Below are 20,079 nucleotides of genomic sequence, written 5' to 3'. Positions count from 1 at the left end.
AGAAAAGCCCTGAAGAAAAAGTCAGAGAAAGACGTGAAGTGCTTGAGTGTGTGGTCAAGATAAAGAAATACTGGGTGCAGCTGCCATTACCCTGTCAGCATGGAGCCTTTACTTGATCTTATCTTGGCTACAGTATTCTTTTTATGATAGATGATCTTTAAGAAAGTGGCATCGTCTAGGAAATCAGGGCTAGAGAAGGAAACCCAGAAGTTAGAAAAGACATAGTTTAGTAGATGACACTTAAAAACTTTTCTAGGGCTCCCAGCTGGAACAAAGGAGAAGACCAAGGATACAAGGGAAAGATTGGTCCAAAGGACTAATGGACCACAACTACCACAACCTCCACCAGACTGAGCCCAGCACAACTAGACGGTGCCTGATTATCACCGCCAACCGCTCTGACAGGGATCACAATACAGAGTCCCAAACAGAGCAGGAGAAAAATGTAGAAATACAGAACAAAATTAAAATTCAGACACACACACACAAAAACCCCAGGCTTGCTGGCCTGACTGGAGAAATTCCGAAAGTATGGCCCCCAGACATCCTTTTAGCTCAATACCGAAATCACTCCCAAGGTCCACCCTTCAGCCAAAGATTAGACAGGTCTATAGGGCCAACAGAAACCCTGCTGGCGTAGCGGTTAAATTTTACGGCTGTTAACCAAAGGTTCGGCACCAGGCGGTCCTTGGAAACTCTATGGGGCAGTTCTACTCTGTCCTATAGGGTCGCTATGAGTTGGAATCGACTTGATGGCCGAGGGTTTGGTTTTGGTTTTTTGGTTTATAGGGCCAACAATAACACATGTGAGGGATGTGCTTCATAGTTCAATCATGTATACGAGACTAAATGGGCACACCAGGCTGAAAGCAAAGACGAGAAGACAGGAAGGGACAGGACAACTGGACAAATGGAAACAGAGAACCCAAGATGGAGAAGGGGAGAGTGTTGACACATCGTGGGGTTGGCAACCAATGTCACAAAACAATCTGTGTATTAACTGTTTAATGAGGAACTAATTTGCTCTGTAAACTTTCACCTAACTCACACACTAAAAAAAATTCCTCTGAAAAAATATTATTAAATAAAGTTCATAATTTCTTAAAAATTTTTTTTTCCTATGGCAAAGAATTACAACGATGAATTTGCAATGCAGAGGGCAGACAGAGGGTTGATTTTTAAAACACGCAAAGCGATCTCACAAGCTGACAAGAAGAGAGCAAATAACCCAACAGAGAAACAGGCAGAAGATATAAAAGGTGAGTTCAGGGAAGAGTAATCCCAATGACAGACAACCATCCGAAAGATCCTTAGTTCACTGGCAGTGAAGGAGCTACAAATCAAAGCCAGTGCCAAAAACCACTTTACTTCCATTAGGTTGGCAATGATTAAAACGTATAATAATATCTGTTTCAGGTAGGAACTGGGGAAATACACTACTGGTGGAAATGTGAATTATTAGTCTTGAGAAAGTGAACCAATACTTACTGAAATTAAAAATATACACACTTTTTGACTTAGTAATCTCATGCCTGGGAATCTACGCCAAGAAATAAAAGCAGCAACATATAAAGATACAGGTCCAAGGATGCTTCCTGCAGAATTGTTAGTCATCTTACAAAATTTGAAGACAAAGTAAATACCCATTAGTAAGGAAACTGGAATTTAAGTAGCCATTAATAAGTAGGAATTAGAACTACACCGGTTAAGTTGGAGGATTTCTGAGAGCTATTACTAAGGGGAAAAATAAAGATGCAGAAACATAAATAGGATGCTTCCATTTTATAAAACAAAAAAAAAGTGATGTAATTAAAAATTATGAAAGTATACCATATAGTCCCCTGAAATAAATCAACTCAACTTGGTTTGGCCAAAGAATTAGTACATAGTTGATAAGAGGAAAAAAAAAAAAAAGAAAGAAAGAAAATCTTTTTTCTCTTATCGTAATTTTACTCTAAATTTTGTGTAATATAAAACTGGTACTTTGGGGGAGTACATGATTTCACCAAAACTGTCAATTTGATAATACAATATCCTGTACTTCAGAGTGGACTTTCATAGCCTGACCTTAAAATGGTAATTTTTGCACAAAAGTTTCAAGGCATCATTTTCTTCTCAAAGGCTCTCCCAACCATTTTTGTCACCATCTTTGTTGTATTTCTTGTCTCTATTGTTAATTTAGCTAGGTCATCATTTGTCAAGTTCATGGAAGCCTGTGTCTTTTGCAACATTTGCACTTTCACTCTGCACTGGTATTGTACTCTATACATATGATATTAACCATTAGGAAATAGCTAGCAAAGATAAGCATTTGGCCTCACAGACATCATTGGCCAGGAATATTTGAATAAAAGTAGTCAGCTCATTATCATTTTTATGTCAATACCATCTTTTATTTCCACAGGCAGTCTTACAACACATGGACTCAGATACTGAATGCTGAAATAGTGACTACACTGTACATAAAACCAGAATGTGGAAAGATGACAAAAATTACAAAAAATTGTGGCTTCTGGCTTGGGTATCTTCTGTAGCTTGCTTGCCACAGGGGAAGCAAATTGCCATGTTGTGAGACAGCCTTTGGAGAGGCTCATGTGACAGGGACTGAGGCCTGCCAACGATCACAGGAGTGAGCTTGGAAATGGGTTCCCACAATCCCAGTTAAGCCTTCAGGTGAGACCCTTCAGATGTGAGCCCATGCTCAGCTTGACTGCACCCTTCAGAAGAATCCCTGAGGCCAAGGTATTGGGCTAAGTCATACCCTGGCTTTCTAAACACAGAAAATGTGAGATAATAAGTAATTGTTGTCTTAAATTACTAAATTTTGGAGCAGTAATAATTATCTGGGTGAATGGCATTCCAGGTAGGGATTAAAAGTGCAAAGGCCTCAGGACAGGAATGTGCTTGATGTGTTTAAGGAACAGTAAGATGGCTGATGTGGCTGGAGCCTAGTGAGCAAAGGACAGAAGGAGAGATCAGGAAAGGTGGATGGGGTTGAGTTTGAGAGCAAGGAGATATGAGAAGCCACTAGGCTGTCTAGAGCTCTCATGACGGCATCCTATAATACACATAAGGCATGGATTTTTAACAAATCCTTTTAGTTTTCTCTGTGATGTTTGCTTGTTAAACCACACTGATCTCTAACAGGCTGAATTTCAGTAAATTCTGAAGGAGAACTTAATTTTCTGCAATGATATGGACTGGCATGGAAAATGAGAGAGGAAAAGGGAAAAATAAAAGACAACGGGCAAAACAGTCCCCTGTGGAGGGTCCTCTGAAGAACACCAAACTAAACCAGGTCTCAGCAGGATGAAAACTCTAGACACATTCAGAGAGGGGCAAGCGATAGTTAACAGGTCTAACTGCTACCTGGTTGTGGATAACGAGATAGGGCCAACAGTGGGGCCCTGGAGCAGTTTAAAACAAATCAAGTTAACTACTTTCTTCCTCACTCCTTCCCAACAAGCAGACAAACAGACACACTCAGCACCTTCAAGTACATATTCAGAGAAGCTGACGCCTCAAGTTCAAAACAAAACTAACTGGGATAATGACATAGACTTTTGCATGTCAATCTCTTGTTTTAATCCTTATGCCCTAACCCAAGAATTACAACGTAGCCAATTTCCAGAACAACATTAGTAGGAGAATAGGAAAATAAATGTTTGGCAACAGTGAGAGAAATGTTATGGACCTTTAATATATAGGTTAATCACCTTGTCTAAAATTCTAAAAAACAAATGTTTATCTTGACTTTTTTAATATAAAAGCAAGATATGGTTATATTTAATGCCCTTTCAGGGAAGTGCCTGTAATCTGCCCCAACTCATGAAGAACAGTTGAGTTTTCCTTCCCTAACACTGCTAGCATCTCTAGCTAAATTTTTGAACAAGCTAAAACAAGATTAACTGAAAGAAGGAAATCACTTAGTTACATTACCACGTACTAGACCATGTCATCTGCACTAGTTCGATTTTTCATGTTAACAAATGAAATTACCACAATTTGCACAAATTATTCTTTAGCTAGAGTATCTGGTAAACAGCCCCCACTGTTGACAGAAAAACTGGCCCTGAAGAACAGAACCTAGGAACCATCATTCAAGATGCCCAAACACCTTGCCTCCATCTCAGAGTTAGGAAACTTTACAGAAGGGGCAGTGGTTCAGCGGTAGCATTCTCGCCTTCCGTGCAGGAAATCGAGGTTTGATTCTCTGCTGATGCACCTCACGCTCAGCCATCATCCGTCAGTGGACGTTTGGGTGTTGCTGTGATGCTGAACAGGTTTCAGTAGAGCTGCTAGACTACGATGGACTAGGAAGAAAGGCCCGGCCATTCTGAAAAGTAACCAACGAAAACCCTACGGATCACAATGGCCTTACCCCCAGGCAATCATGAGGACGGCACAAAAGTGGGCATTCTGTTCCACTGCACACGCGCTTGCCTTGAGTCGGGGGTCCAATCGATGGCAGCTAACAACCACAGAGTATGGTGAAAATAAAAACTGTAGAAAAAGCTGTCTATAACCAGCCTTTGAGGGGTTCTCTTGATGCTAGAGATGAAGGAAATTCATAAAGACCGTTTTACTCAATATAGGCTGCATTACTACTAGTGTAAAAAAGAACCAGAGTCCACTCAATTTTCTAGTTTTTTTTTACAAGTCATCCAGAAAAGAGGTTGTAACTTTATTTTTAAGAATGTGGCACAAAGCTGGGCTTTTCAGTTTGGAAAGTACTCCTAGACAAAAGACAGCACGCTTTCATGAAGAAAGGTTGGCATCATCACACCATGAGTACAGAACCGAAATTCTGAAGAAAATTAAATTATTCTGAGACAAACTACTGTTTACCCTACTCAGAGGACAAAGGATGATGTCTATTTTTATCATTTCACAAAACCTCAGTTCCATAAAGAAGGAAGCACTGGTTTCCACAAATCCATTATCAAAAACAAAATATAGTGGTTGCTGACCAAGATGAAAGTGACAGGCATATCTGTTTCAGAAATGTTCTGAAATGACTCTGATCATTCTACTCGGATTTATGAATCCAGGTGAAGGAAAACTGGGGGTCCCTCACTGTGGGCAGAGGCAATAAAACTCGCCCCTCCCTCCCATCACCTATGTTTGAGAAAGAACAGTGCACTTCGAATTAGAAGACCCGATTCTATTACTGGCTCTGTCACATTTTTTTTTTTTTTAATGGTGAGACCATAGGCCTAGAATTCTTTTTTCGAAATGCAAAGGACAGGACTTTGGCGCTATTATGTCACCTGTGAGGAAATTAAGGTGCAGAGAGGGGCAGTGATTTGCCCAAATCCAGTCCATCACAGAACTAGAATTCAAATCCTGGTCCGTTAGACTGTAAAAGTTCTCATTTTTCTTGAGAGTAAAAAGAATTATGACGTTCGCACGGCACTGCTCCGTAGAACTTGGAAGAATCAGATAGGAGCCCAGCATGGAAACATCGCTTCCTAAAGCGCCAAAGGAATGTGCAACATTTTTTCCATCAAAGTGGAAATGAAGAGCCTGGACTGCAGCCCCCAGCCACCTGCTGCCGCCAAGTCCTCGGCCCTAGGGCCCTCCCTCCAGACCCCCCCACCCCGACGCCAGGGTGGCCCAGCGCCGGGACGGAGGACGGGAAGAGGAAACGTGCAGAGGAGGGCGCGCGCACCTCGCCCGACTCACCTGTCACTAGGGCCGCGCCAGTGGCGCTCATTCAGGGCCGGCAGTCGCACACGGACTCGCGACCTCCGCTCCCCCTACGCAAGGGTCCCCTTAGATCCCCAGACTGGTACAGCCACCGGGACTGACCCCGGCTTCCGCTCCCGGAGCCTCTGGCCGTCACGTGACCAAAGGGGCGGTGGGCAGAGCGGGGCGTCACGTGACCACGCTCCGGCGACGGCTGATGACGCAAGGGCCCGCTCGCCGTTCTCAGGGGCAGTGCAAGGGGGTTAGGAAAGGTGTGGGGTACCGTCATGGGAAGTCAGGGTGCAGCCGGACGGAGATAGGTCGGGCAGCCAGGTAAGGCAAAAGCGGGGTCGGCGGTGGAGAGGGTGGCGGGAGTTGTGTCCTCGCTCCTGGGCGCTCTGCGCGTGCCCTGAGCGGGAACTGTCGACTTGGGTTTGGTCCTGGCTCTTTTCACGCAGTGAGACTGGGGCAGTTTACCTCCCTTTCCTAGGCACCGTCTCTCCAAACTTCAGTCTTGAGTGTGTGGGGAAAAGATCACGAATTTTTGATCCAAATAAATCAGGTTTTAACTTTTTACAAGCACGGCCTTGGACAAGTCAAGTAAATAAACTCTTTGGGCTTCAGCTTCCTTTTCTCTTACGTAAATTGTTGTGAGGATTAGCGATAGTGACAGGGAAGCGCCCACAACTACTTTATGGCACACTGTTGGAGAAGGAAGCTCTATTGTATTTACTCCTATTTTTATTATAGGGTCGCTGTGAGTCCGAATCGACTTGACACGGTGGGTTTAGTTTTTTGGTCTTTACTCTTTCCATTGTTCTTTCTTCTTGGTGTTCCAGGACCTCTTCTTTTATCATTTCCTTTCTGTTTCGGAAACTTTTTCTTTAGTCATTCTTGTAGGGTAGGTTTGCTGGTGACAGATTCTCTTAGCTTTCCTCCACTTAATAACAGGGCCTTGAACCGGTTCGTTCTGGTGTGAAGCCTGCTGAAAATTTGCATTTCCACCTGTGATAGTCAGAATCAGAATCCACAGTTTAGCAACATCCCCAGGTGATTTTTATAGATCCCCAGGTGATTGTTCACTGGTTCCAAGCCTTGCTTGAGAATGTCTTGATTTCCCCTTTATTCCTGAGGGACATTTTTGCTGGACGTAGACCTCTGGGTTGACAGTTCTTTTCTTTCAGCACTTGGAAGTTGTTGTGCCATTTTCTTCTGGCCTTCATGGTTTCTGGTGAGAAACCTATCTTTCAAATTATTTTCCTCTATAAGAAAGGCAGAAACTCTGGTGGCGTAGTGGTTAAGTGCTATGGCTGCTAACCAAAGGGTCAGCAGTTTGAATACACCAGGTGCTCCTCGGAAACTCTATGGGGGCAGCTCTACTCTGTCCTGTAGGGTTGCTATGAGTTGGAATCGACTTGACGGCACTGGATTTAGCTTCTTCTTTTTTTTTTAATAGGAAAAGTTTTGTTTCTCTCTCACTGCTTTCAAGATTCTTTGTTTTTAGTGTTCTGAGGTTTGGATATGATGTGCCATGATGGTATTTCTTTGACCTTACACTATTTGTAGGTCCCTGGGTGGTGCTATGAGTTGGAATCAACTCCAGGGCGACCAGTTCCCCCGACCCCCGCCCCAGGTGGCACAAGTGGTTAAGCTTTCAACCACTAGCCTAAAGGTTGGTGGTTTGAAACCATTAAAATCACTAAACAGCACCACAGAAAAAAAGGCCTGGTGATCTGCTTCCATAAAGATTACAGCCAAGAAAACCCTATGGAGCAGCTCTACTCTGTAACACATGGGATCTTCATAAGTTGGAATTGACTGGACAGTAATGGGTTTAGTTTTTGAGTTTTTGTCTTGTTTGTGGTTCACTCAGATTCTTGAAACTGTAGGTTTATGTCTTTTGTCACATTTGGGAAGTTTTCAGCCATTATTTCTTTGAGCACTTTTTCCTCTCCTCTGGGACTCCAATGAGATGAATGTTAGATACTTTCGTATAGTCCCATGTGTCCCTGAGGCTCTGTTCTTTTTTTTTTTCCCCTCAGTCTATTTTTCTCTGTTGTCGAGATTGGCTAATTTCTATTCTTGTCTTCAGTTGCATTGATTCTTTTGTCTGTTGTCACCATTCTGCAGTTGGGTCCATCCGTTGAGATATTTATTCCGATTATTGAACTTTTTTTAGTTGTAAAATTTTCATCTGGATTGTCTTTATATCTTACATTTATTTGCTGTGACTTTCAGATTTTTTATTTGTTATAAGCTTGTTTATAATTGCTTTTTTCGGCATTGTTACGAAGGCCACTCTAAAATCTCTGTCCGATAACTCTAACATCTGTGTCATCTTGGTGTTGGTGTCTGTGGGTTGTTTCTCATTCAGGGTGAGGTTTAGCACTTCTTGGTATCACTAGTGATTTTGGATTGAATCCTGAACGTTTTGGGTATTATATTATGAAATGCTGTATATTATTTAGATTTTCTGTTTTAATAGGCCTTCTGTGACACTGAGCTGCTGAGGGAAGGAACAGTGGCTTGTTACTGCTGGATGGTATTGAAAGTCCAGTTCCCCACTCAGTCTTGTTATGACTGTGAAGGGGTGGGAGTGCAAGCTCCCTGCTAGGACTCCCCGGTACCACCGTGGCTGGGAGGGGTACGGTGCCTTGTTACTGCTCTCCACATAGCCTTCACCGTGGGAGTTGGGGGACGGCCGTGTTACCCCTAGGTGGTAGATGAAAGTCTTGGCTGCCCTCTAGGCTTCCTCTGACACCAGCAGGGCAGAGGTTGGGGTGGACATACAGGCTCCTCAGACAGTGTCCACTGACACAGCAGGAAGGGGGAAGAAAGGCTATGCAGGCATGAAAGTTCCAGCATCCCACTAAGCCTTCTCTGAGGCTGTGCCCGGAGGAGTGCCTCATTACAGCCCAGCAAGGGCGAAAGCCTAAGCCTTTGCTGATGGGGTTGAGGCTGCAGAGTTTTTGTTGTTGTTTGCGTGTTTTTGTGGTGTTTACCTAGAGTAGAGCAATTGTCTAAAAGTTTGGCTTGCTGCTGTTGTTGTTAGGTGCTGTCGAGTTGATTTTTGACTCATAGCGACCCCATGTGCCGGAGTAGAACTGCCCCGTATGGTTTTCTTGGCGGTTTTTTTTTAATCTTTTCAGAAGCAGATCGCCAGTTCTTTCTCCTGTGGAATGGCTGGGCAGGTTCAAACAGCCAGCCTTCAGGTTAGCAGCTGAACACTTAACTGTTGTGCCTCCAGGGCTCCTGTTTTGGCTTTCTAGGCCGCCCCTTTCTTGCTTCTTTGGTTAGAAAGAGCAAGCTATTCTTGGGATTTTTTTTTTTTTTTTGTCTGTGTTGTTGTCCTGCCTGGGTTGTTGGGTGCTCAACCACCCAGTCTGGGATAATGAGGCAAAAAGAAAACCCAAGGAACTCACCACTGTGTTCTTCAGCTCTCCTGCTCCTAGCCAGTCTGCCTTCTTCTTTCCACCTTTCAGAGTCTTATGTTGGTTTTACACAATGTCCAGGGTGTATAGGCAAAACCAGTCATCTAACTCAGACAGCCTGGCTCCAGAGGCTGCATGTTTAATTGCTATTCTATATTGCCTCTACAGTGTAGCTAATAAATATTTTAATACAGACATGTTTCCTATTATCTCTAAGCGAAAGTGATATTCCAGGAAGATACATCCTGCTTATACTGTGGGTTTGGCCCTGTTATTTAACTGTGGTTCATATAGTACAATTTTATAACCATGCCGCTCAATCTGTGATGTCCGGTATGGTAGCCACTTGCCACAGGTGGCTATTTAAATTTAAATTAATTGAAATTAAATAAGATTAAAAACTCAGTTCCTTGGTCACACTAGCCACATTTCAAGTGCTCAGTATCCACATGTGGCCAGTGGCCATCACATTAGAGAGTGCAGGTTATAGAACATTTCCATCATCACAGAAAGTTCTATTGGGCAGTGCTGCTGTAGATAGTTTAGGCTTACCCTAGAATCAAGATTGACTGGAAAACTGAATACTTAGATCATTCTGGTCCTTGAAGGATTGTGTTTTTTTGTGTGACAGTTGGTGCTATACCAGGGAAGCCCCCAAATCTACATGGCTTTGCACAATTGAAGTTTGTTTCTTTCACACGTAGAACCTGTCTGGTGAGCAGATTTCCTCCATGCAGTGATTTAGGGTCCCAGGCTCCTTTCATCTAGTAATTCTCTATCAACATAAAGCTTCTTAGGCCACGGTGCTTGCCTGTGTCAAGCTCTCAAATGGAAAAGAGTATGGGGAAAATGTGGTTTTCACGGGCAGGGCCTGGAAATGGCTTACATTTTTCATTGGCTTGAATTCAATCAAATGGCTACACCTAACTGCAAGGAAGGCTGCAAAATGGGGTCTAGCTGTGTGAATGGTTAAAGAGGAAATGGGCTTAGTGGGTACCTAACTGATCTCTGTCATGACTATCCTGTCTTAGCTTACACTGTGGAATAGGAAACAATCCTGGGAAACTTGCTATTACTGCATTGATTGTAAGCATATTATTGAGGATATTTTTCAGTATGACCCTGTTACAGTTTTGGAGAGATATACTGTTCTAGGTGCTGAGGACACACATACAGCATTTCCATTGCCATAGAAAGCTGTATTTTTTCTAAGCTGGTGTACTTCTTCTTTATGGGGAAAGAAAATTCTAAAACTTTCATTTTTGTTTTGTAAGGAAGCTCACAGTCATACGTGTGTTGCAAGTATAATACTGTATATAATCCTAAAGCCTGCATGACTGTGTTCTAATTTTCTCATGTACTTGGTTTTCCATTTTATCTGTTTTTATTTTTTAATTGGGCTTTAAGTGAAAGTTTACAGAGCAAATTGGTTTCTCACTGAACAATTAATACACATATTGTTTTGTGACATTGGTTGAGAACCCTACGTCATGTCAACATGCTCCTCTTTTTGACCTCAGGTTCCCCATTTGTATTCATCCAACTTTCCTGTCCCCTCTTGCCTTCCCATCCTTGCCCCTGGGATGGTGTGCCCATTTAGTCTCATATATGTGGTCGAACTATGTGTGTTATTGTTTGTTTTATAGGCCTGTCTAATCTTTGGGGGAAGGGTGAGCCTCAGTAGGGACTTCGGTGCTGAGTTAAAAGGGTGTCCAGGGCTCATACTTTTGGCATTTCTCTAGTCTCTGTCTGACCATTAAGTCTGGCCATTTTTGTGAGATTGAATTTTGTTTTACATTTTTCTCCATCTCAGTCCAGGACCCTCTGTTGTGACCCCTGTCAGAGCAGTTAGTGGTGGTAGCTGGGCATCATATGGTTGTGCTGGACGTAGTCTGGGGGAGGTTGTGGTAGTTGTGGTCCATTAGTCCTTAGACTAATCTTTCCCTTGTGTCTTTGGTTTTCTTCATTCTCCCTTGTTCCAGATAGAGTGGGACCAGTAGAAGTATCTTAGATGGCCGTGTACAAGCTTTTAAGACCTCAGTGGCTACTCATGAAAGTAGATGCAAAACATTTTCTTTATAAACTGTGCTATGCCAGTTGAGCTAGATGTTCCACGAGACCATGGTCCCCAGCTCTCAGCCCAGTAACTTGGTCTCAGGTAGTTTGGACGTGTCTGTGATGTTTCTATTACTTTGCATTGGTCAAGTTGTGCTGACCAATGTACTGCATTACCCTTCACCAAAGTTACCACTTATCTGTTGTCTGTTGTTGTTAGGTGCCATCGAGTTGGTTCCTGCTCATAGTGACCCTGTGTACAACTGAACAAAACACTGCCTGGTCCTGTGTCATCCTCGTGATAGTTGTTTTGCTTGAGCCGGTTGTTGCAGCCACTGTGTCAGTCCATCTTGTTGAGGGTCTTCCTTTTTTTCAATGACCCTCCTCTAGTCCCTTCCCCAGGGACTAGTCCCTCCTGATAAAGTGTCCGAAGTATGTGAGACGAAGCCTCGTCATTCTCGCTGCTGAGGAGCGTTCTGACTGTGCTTCTTAAGAGGCAGACTTGTTTGTTCTTTTGGCAGTCCATGGTATGTTCAGTACCCTTCACCAACACCACAACTCAAAGGCCTTTGTTCTTCTTCAGTCTTCCTTATTCATCGTCGTCCAGCTTTCACATGCATATGAGGCTATTGAAAACACTGTGGCTTAGGTCAGGCGCACCTTAGTCCTTAAAGTGACATCTTTGCTTTTTAACACTTTAAAGAGGTCTTTTGCAGCAGATTTGCCCAATGCCCAATGCTACAATGCGTTGTTTGATTTCTTGACTGCTGCTTCCATGGGTGTTGATCGTGGATCCCAGTGAAATATAAGCTTTGATCACTTCAATCATTTCTCTGTTTATTGTCTAGTTAGTGTTTTTCTTTCCCCATCCCTCCCCTCCCCTCCCCTCCCTCATAACCATCAAAGACTGTTTCTTTCTGTGTTAAACTTTCTATGAGTTTTTATAGTGGTGGTCTCAGCAGTATTTGTCCTTTTGTGATTGACTTGTTTCACTCAGCATAATGCCCTCCAGATTCATCAATGTTGTGAGATGCTTCGCAGATTCATCAATGCCTTTTATCGTTGCATAGTATTCCATTGTGTGTATGTATCACAGTATGTTTATCCATGTATCTATTGATGGGCACTTAGGACTTTTCTATCTTTTTGCTGTTGTGAATAATGCTGCAGTGATCATGGGTGTGCATATGTCTATTCATGTGATGGCTCTTACCTCTCTAGGATATATTCCTAGGAGTAGGATTCCTGGATTTTTTGGTATTTCTATTTCTAGCTTTTCAAGGAAGCACCATATCATTTTCCAAAATGGTTGTACCATTTTGCATTCCCACTAGCAGTTCACAAGAGTTTCAGTCTCCCTGCAGCCTCTCCAGCATTTGTTATCTTCTGTTTCTTTGATTTGTGCCACCAATGTCGGGGGTGAGATGGTATCTCGTCGTTTTGATTTGCATTTCTGTAATGGCTAGTGATCACGAGCATTTCTCGTGTCTGTTAGCTGTTTGAATGTCCTCTTTGGTGAAGTGTCTGTTCATATCCTTTGTGCATATTTTAATTGGATTATTTGTCTTTTTGTTGTAGAGGTGTAAGATTTTCCTATAGATTTTAGAGATTAGACCTTTTTCAGATTTGTCATAGCCAAAAATTTTTTCCCAGTCTTAGGTTCTCTTTTTAGTCTTTTGATGAAGTCTTTTGATAGGTATAAGTGCTTAATTTTTAGAAAATCCCATTTATCTAGCTTATCTTCTGGTGTTTGTGTGTTCATTATGATTTGTATCTTATTTATGATGTGTATTAGGGCTCCTAGGGCTAAACCTATTGTTTCTTCCATGATCTTTATAGTTTTTGGTTTTATATTTTAGCTCCTAGGGCTAAACCTATTGTTTCTTCCATGATCTTTATAGTTTTTGGTTTTATATTTAGATCTTTGATCCATTTTAAATTAGTGTGTGTGTATGGTGTGAGATATGGGTTCTGTTTCATTTTTTTTTTACAGATGGACATCCAGTTTTGTTAGCACCTTTTGTTAAAAAGACCATCTTTTCCTCATTTAATGTACTTTGGGCCTTTGTCCAAGGTCAGGTGATCATCGGTGGATGGATTTACATCTGGGTTCTCAATTCTGTTCCATTGGTCAGTGTGTTTGTCGTTGTACCAGTACCAGGCTGTTTTGACTACCGTAGCTGTACGGTAGGTTCTGAGGTCAGATGGTGTGAGGCTTCATACTTTCTTCTTCTTCTTCAATAATGCTTTTCTTATCTGCGGCCTCTTTCTTTTCCATATAAAGTTAATGATTAGTTTTTCCATCTCGTTAAAGGATGCTGTTATAATTTGGATCGAGATTGCATTGTATTTGTAGATTGCTTTGAGTAGAATTGATCTTTTCATAATGTTAAGTCTACCTCTCCATGATCATAGTATGTTTTTCATTTATGTAGATCTCTTTTGGTTTCTTGCAGTAGTGTTTTGTAGTTTTCTTTATATAGGCCTTTCACATCCTTGGTTAGATTTATTTCTAAGTATTTAATTTTTTTTAGGGGGTTTATTTTCCTGATTTCCTTTTTGTAGTTCTCTTTATTGGTGTGTAGGAATCCAACTGATTTTTCTGTGTTTAACGTATATGCTGCTACTCTGCTGAGTCTGTTAGTTCCAGTGGATTTCTTGTGGGGTCTCTCTATGTATAGTATATAATCTGCGATTAGGAATAATTTTACTTCTTCCTCAACAATTTGGATGCCCTTTATTTCCTTTTCTTGCCTTATTGCTCTAGCTAGGACTTCTAGCACAATGTTAAATAAGAGTGGTGATGACATCCTTGCCTTGTTTCTGTTCTCAGGGGGAATGTTTTTTGCCTCTCTGCATTGAGAATGATGCTGGCTATTGGTTTTGTGTAGATGCCCTTTATTATGTTGAGGAATTTTCCTTCTGTTCCTATTTTATTGAGAATTTTTATCAGGAATGGGTTATTGGACTTTATCAAATGCCTTTTCTGTGTTGATTAAGATGATCATATGATTCTTTTCTTTTGTTTTATGTATGTGTGGTGTATTACATTGATTGATTTTCTAATGTTGAATAATGCTTGCGTACCTGGTATGAATCCCACTTGGTAGGAGTGCGTGGTTTTTTTTTTTTTTAATGATGCTGAATTCTGTTGGCTAAAATTTTGTTAAGAATTTTTGCATCTGTATTCATGAGAGATATTGATCTGTAATTTTCTTTTTTTGTGATGTCTGTGCCTGGTTTTGTGTCAGGATTCTGCTGGCTGCGTTGAATGAATTTGAAAGTATCCCTTCCTTTTCTATGCTCTGAAATAATTGAGTAGTGCTGATGTGAGTTCTTCTTTGAATATTTGGTAGAATTCTCTTGTGAAGCCATCTGGGCCTGGCTTTTTCTTTTTTTTTTAATTAACTTTTCAGTCTCTTGTTATAGTTTTGTTCTGATTTTTTACTTCAGTTTGCGTTATTTTAGGTAGGTAGTGTGTTTCTAAAAATTTGCCCTTTTCCTCTAGGTTTTCAAATTTGTTGGAGTGCAGTTTTTTCATAGTGCTGTGTTATGATCCTTTTTATTTCAGTTGGGACTGTTGTAATGTCCCCATTTCATTTCTTACTTGGTTTATTTGCTTCCTCTCCTGTTTTTCTTTTTTTGGTTTGGCCAATGGTTTGTCGACATTGTTGATCCTTTCACAGAACCAGCTTTTGATTTTGTTGATTCTGTAGTTTTTCAGTTCTCTATTTCATTTATTTCTGCTCTGATCTTTATAATTTTCTTTCTTGTGGTGGCTATGGGCTTCTTTTGCTGTTCTCTTTCTATTTGGTATAGTTGTAGAGCTAACATTTGTTCCTTCTTTTTGATGTGTGTGTCTCTTGCTACGAGTTGACCCTGAGCACTGCCTTTGCTGTGTCCCAAAAGTTTTCATATGATGTGTTTTCATTCTCCTTTGATTCTGGAAATTTTTGGATTCCATCTTTGATTTTTTCTATTACCCAGTGGTTTTTAATCAAGATGTTACTAAGTTTCAAAGTTTTCGATTTTTTTTTTCCTTGCACTTCCTGTTACTTATTTCTACTTTTATGGTATTGTGATCAGAGAAGATGCTTTGTATTATCTCAGTGTTTTGGGTTTTGTTCAGAGTTGCTTTGTGGCCTAAGTTGTGGTCTGTTCTGGAGAAGGTTCCATGTGTATTAGAAAATTATGTATACTTTGCTGCTATTGGGTGGAGTGTTCTGTATATGTCTATGTGGTCAAGTTGGTTGGTTGTGGCCTTCAGATCTTCTGTATTATTGTTGAGTTTCTTTCTAAATGTTTTGTCCTTTACCGAGAGTGGTGTGTTGAAGTCTGCTACTATTGTGGAACTGTCATTTTCTCTTTTCAGTGCTGTTAGAGTTTGTTTTATATATTTTGGAGCCCTATCATTGGGTGGGTAACTATTTATTATGGCAATGTCCACTTGGTGAATTGTCCCTTTAGTGATCATATAATGGCCTTCCTTGTCTTTTATGATGGATTTTGTTTTAGAGCTAGTTTATCTGAGATTAGTATTGCCACTCCTCTTTTGTGGTTGATGTTTGCTTGAAATTTTTTTTTCCATCTTTTAGTTTTTAATATATTTATGTCTTTGTGTCTAAGCCGTGTCTCTTGTAGACAGCATACTGAAGGGCCCTTTGTTTAGTCCATTCTGTCACTCTTCTATCTCTTTATGGGTGCAGCGAAGCCATTTATGTTCAGTGTGATTATTGATAGGTGTGAGTCTATGCTGTCATTTTGAAGTGCTTTGTTGTGTGTTGCTAACTTTTTCTTTGTTCCTGTTACTCTATTGTGCTGAGTTCTTTTTGTTTGTGGATTTTATTTTAGTTTCTATAGATATTGTGTTTTCTTAGACTTTGTTTTTCTTCTTTATTTTGATCAGTAGGTTTGTCAACTTTCTTTGTGATTACCCTGAAGTTTGTCCCGTCTTACTAAGTTTGGGCCAGTCTTTTATTAGCTGATATTGCCTTTACTTCCTCTTCATTTGAAAGTTATGTACTTGCACCGTTTATTCCGCCTTTTATTGTTCGGACGTTGTTGTTATGTACAGATTGACGTCTTTGGTTCCCTGTTGTAAATCTTTTGGTTTTGTTTTATCCTTTACAGTCCATTACCTAGGTGGTATCTGGCTGATGCTGTCCTGTGTCCTACATTCAGGTTGTTGTCTGATGTTGTTTTGTTCTCTAATCAAAGGGCTTCCTTTAATAATTCTTGCAGGTTTGGTTTGGTTTTTACATATTCCTTTAATTTCTGTTTATCTGGAAGTGTCCTAATTTCACCATCATATTTGAGTGAGAGTTTTGCTGGATATATTATTCGTGGTTGGCTATTTTTTCTTTCAAGGTTTTATATATGTCATCCTATTGTCTTCTTGCCTGCATGGTTTCTGCTGAGTAATCAGAGCTTAGTCTTATTGTTTCCCCTTTGTATGTGACTTTTTGTTTTTCTTGAGTTGCTGTCAGTATTCTTCCTTTGTCTTGGATTTTGGCAAATGTGATTATGATATGTTTTGGTGTCTATCCTATATGGGGTTTGTTGAGCTTCTTGAATGGTTAACTTTTCATCTTTCATGATATTAGGGAAGTTTTCTGTCAGCAGATCTCTCTGTGTTTTCCATTTTCTCCCCTCGTTCTGGGAATCTGATCGCATGCAAATTTTTGCTTTTGATTGTGTCTCACCTATTTCTTAGATTTTCTTCATTCTTTTCTGATTTTTCCTCAAGTGGTATGCAAGGATTTGTCTTCAATTTCACAGATCGTGTCTTCCATTGTTTCAGGAGGGAAAGGAGAGAATGTGATGTGTGGAGCAGGTGCTGTGTCTCCTGTTGGGAGCTCCATAAAGTTGTCTTCCTGTGCATCCTATCCAAGTTTGTTGGTGACTGTGCTCCAGGATGGTGAATCCGTGCCTTGTTAGCTGGCAGGGGACCTCCACTCTGTAACTCTCCTCATTCTCTGTCAGTTTCTTCTTCCATTTGGTGCTTGATCTAGTTCTTTATCCCTTCATTTGATGCTTAGGGTACCAGAATTGATGTTTGTATCTGTTTTGCTTATTTTTTTGGGTCTTTGCTTCAGAGGTCTTTGCTTCTGTCTATAGCTCCATGTTGACTCCCTCAACTCTTTGGTCTTGATTTTTATGAATTTATGTTTTTCCATCTTATTGCATGCATGTCTCTCTCTATATACACACATACTGCAAACAGTCTCAATTTGTTTGGTGTAATAAAGTGAGGTTACAAATAAACATTCTCTTTTACTAAAACTCAAATGTTGAAAAATTATCGTCGGTTTTTCCGTCATATTTTTTCTCTGAGAAACTTTAAAACCACAGAAAGTTTCAGAAATAATACAGTGAGAATCCTTGTTCCCATCTCCCAGATTTCAACATCTGTAATGTTTTGTCATGTTTGCTTCAGATTTGATTTTTATGATACAATTAAAAAAACTGATAACATTTAAAGTCCCATTTGACCACCCCCAGACGTAACTGGATGTATTCTTTAAGAACCTCTACGCTATGGCTTCAAGAGAAATCTACTTGCCTTTCCATTTGTACCACTTTGTCAAAGTGATTCATGTCATGCTTTACTTCCTTATGGCCTTGTCTCATTGTCTTAGTTTGGGTTCTTTAGAAGAGCAAAACCAGTGAGATGTATATGTGTGTGTGTATATATATGTATGTATGTGTATGTGTACATACGTATGTATAAAACCCAATGCCATTGAGTCAATTCTGACTCATAGCTACCCTATAGGATAGAATAGAACTGTCCCATAGGGTTTCTAAGGAGTGGCTGATGGATTCAAACTCTGAACCTTTTGGTTGGCAGCTGAATGCTTAACTACTGTACCACCAGGGCTACGTATATATGTATATGTATACGTATACGTATATGTACATATGTATGTATGTGTATGTATATACGTTGAGATGAATCAGCAACAGGTTTGATTTTTTTTTTTGGTATATGTGTGTGTATACATACAAAGAGAGAGAGAGAGATTGATTGATTTACTTCAAGGGTTTGGTTCATGCAGTTGTATGGCAGGCAGGTCTAAAATCTGTAGATTAGGCGGCAGGCAGAGACTTCTGCAGGCTTATGTCCCAATGTCTGTCAGTTGGCAGCAGATCAGAGACTTCTGCAGGCTTACGTTCCCAAGATTAATAGGTCAGGCGATGAGAAGAGTGCATGGTAAAAAGAGAAAGTTCTGCCAGAATATCTATGTATATTCTAGTGGCAGACCGCACCCCCAAGGAAACTCCTTTTCAATTGATTGGTTGATCCCATCAGATCACATCGTGGAAAGTCATTGCATTACATTATATTAGAGAACAGCAGCCAGTTGAGTGTCTGGCCAAACCACTGAGAATTGCAGCCTAGCCAAGTTGACACATAAAATTCACCATCATCTTACTGTTTCCTTCATCTGAAATGCTCTCCTCTTATAATCTCTACCTTTCTAAATCCTAAATGTTCTTTATGGTTCAGTTTAAGCAACTTCTTTTCTGTGAAGCTTACTTTTCCCTCAGTTATGTGTGCCATCACTTCCTATTTTGAGCCTCACAGTAATGGGTCTGCGTAATCTCTTTCTTTTTTTTTTGAACTCCATTCTACTTGGTTTATTTGTCTAAGATGGCACTTGTTTTCTTCCAAGCTTCTGTTATTAATATTTGTATACTTATTCAATTCCCTTATTTAGATTGAAGTTTTCTTGAAAGGGAAAAATGGCTATATCTTTGTAAATAATGAAATCTGTTGTAAGACTAGAAATTGTTAAAAGAATGAATGAATGTGTAGAGAAAAACAAAAGTCATCCTGAAAAGGGTTGTGACAGACATGGGTTGTATTTATTCTGGAATATAGAGTAGTTACAGTTGTATGGAATGAATGTTTCACTTGTTTATCGTGTTTACATGGTATTGTAGAAAGTTTGGATACATTGCTTTAGATTTTGAATTTTATTTTATAGGCAACAGAGACTTAAAACTGACCCTTCCTTATTTTTATTACTTATCTTGATCACTGGCATTCTTGTCCGTCTAGCCAGTAAGTATGAAGACCCTAAGGAGGAAGCAGTCTGGGTTATGAAAGGACTAGCAAGGGCCAGATGATGTAGAGTAGTGGTCTTCAGGGTGGAGATTCCCAGACCAGCAGCATCAGCATTACCTGGGAATTTGTCAGAAATACAGATTCTTAGGCCCTGTCTCAGAACTACTGAATCAGAAGTTCTGGGAGTGAGGCTTAGCAATCAGTGTTTCAACAGACCCGCCAGGTGATTTTGATTTGCTGACACTGCAGCCTAGGTGCATCAGAGTTACCTGGAGGATGTATTTAACAAAACAGATCGCTGGGACCTGAGAATGTACATTTCTAGCAAGTTTACAGGTGATGCTGGTGCTACTTGGTCAGGGATCACACTTTGGGAACCACTGGTATACGTCATTCTTCAGCTCTTTGACCTGTACTCTGAGTCAGGAAGTCATTAGAGGATTTGGAGCAGGGGAGTGACATGAACTTCTGTGCACTTTCAGACATTTGCTCTGGCTGCTGTGTTGATCATCGGGTGTAAGAGGCAAGGTTGGGAGCTGGGAGACTAGGTAGGAGGCTGTTGGAGTAATTCAGGCAAGAGATGTTGGCCTGATTCAGGGCAGTAGGAATAGAATTGGTGAGAATGGTTGAATTCTGAAGATATTTGGACTACAGAGCTGACAAGATTTGATGGTGGGTTTAATTTAGAATCTGAGAAGAGAAATGTCAAGTAGGACACCAGGGTTTTTGGTCTAAGAAAATAGAAGGATGAAGTTACCATTTGGTAAGGTGGAACAGTTTGCAAAAGGAACAGGTTTGGGAGGCAGGTAGGTCAGTAGGAGAAAGGCGATAACC

The 20,079-nt window shown here is 40.7% G+C and overlaps 2 protein-coding genes across 2 annotated transcripts in view; one reads left to right on the top strand and one right to left on the bottom strand.

Moving 5' to 3' along the window:
- The window catches only part of WASHC5 (WASH complex subunit 5), a 66,765-nt gene extending 60,931 nt beyond the window's left edge, over positions 1 to 5,834 (bottom strand). The window contains exon 1 of the mRNA XM_049854336.1: positions 5,686 to 5,834. The gene's annotated coding sequence lies outside the window, so the exon portion shown is untranslated. The remainder of the gene's footprint in view (positions 1 to 5,685) is intronic.
- Positions 5,835 to 5,919: 85 nt separating this feature from the next.
- NSMCE2 (NSE2 (MMS21) homolog, SMC5-SMC6 complex SUMO ligase) overlaps positions 5,920 to 20,079 on the top strand; it is a 271,346-nt gene continuing 257,186 nt past the window's right edge. Inside the window, exon 1 of the mRNA XM_049854355.1 lies at positions 5,920 to 6,021. The gene's annotated coding sequence lies outside the window, so the exon portion shown is untranslated. The remainder of the gene's footprint in view (positions 6,022 to 20,079) is intronic.

This window comes from Elephas maximus, chromosome 15 (genome assembly GCF_024166365.1).
Source record: "Elephas maximus indicus isolate mEleMax1 chromosome 15, mEleMax1 primary haplotype, whole genome shotgun sequence".
Lineage (NCBI taxonomy): Eukaryota > Metazoa > Chordata > Mammalia > Proboscidea > Elephantidae > Elephas > Elephas maximus.
The sequence above is the reverse complement of the archived record's forward strand: the minus strand, read 5'-3'. Positions and strand labels throughout refer to the sequence as shown.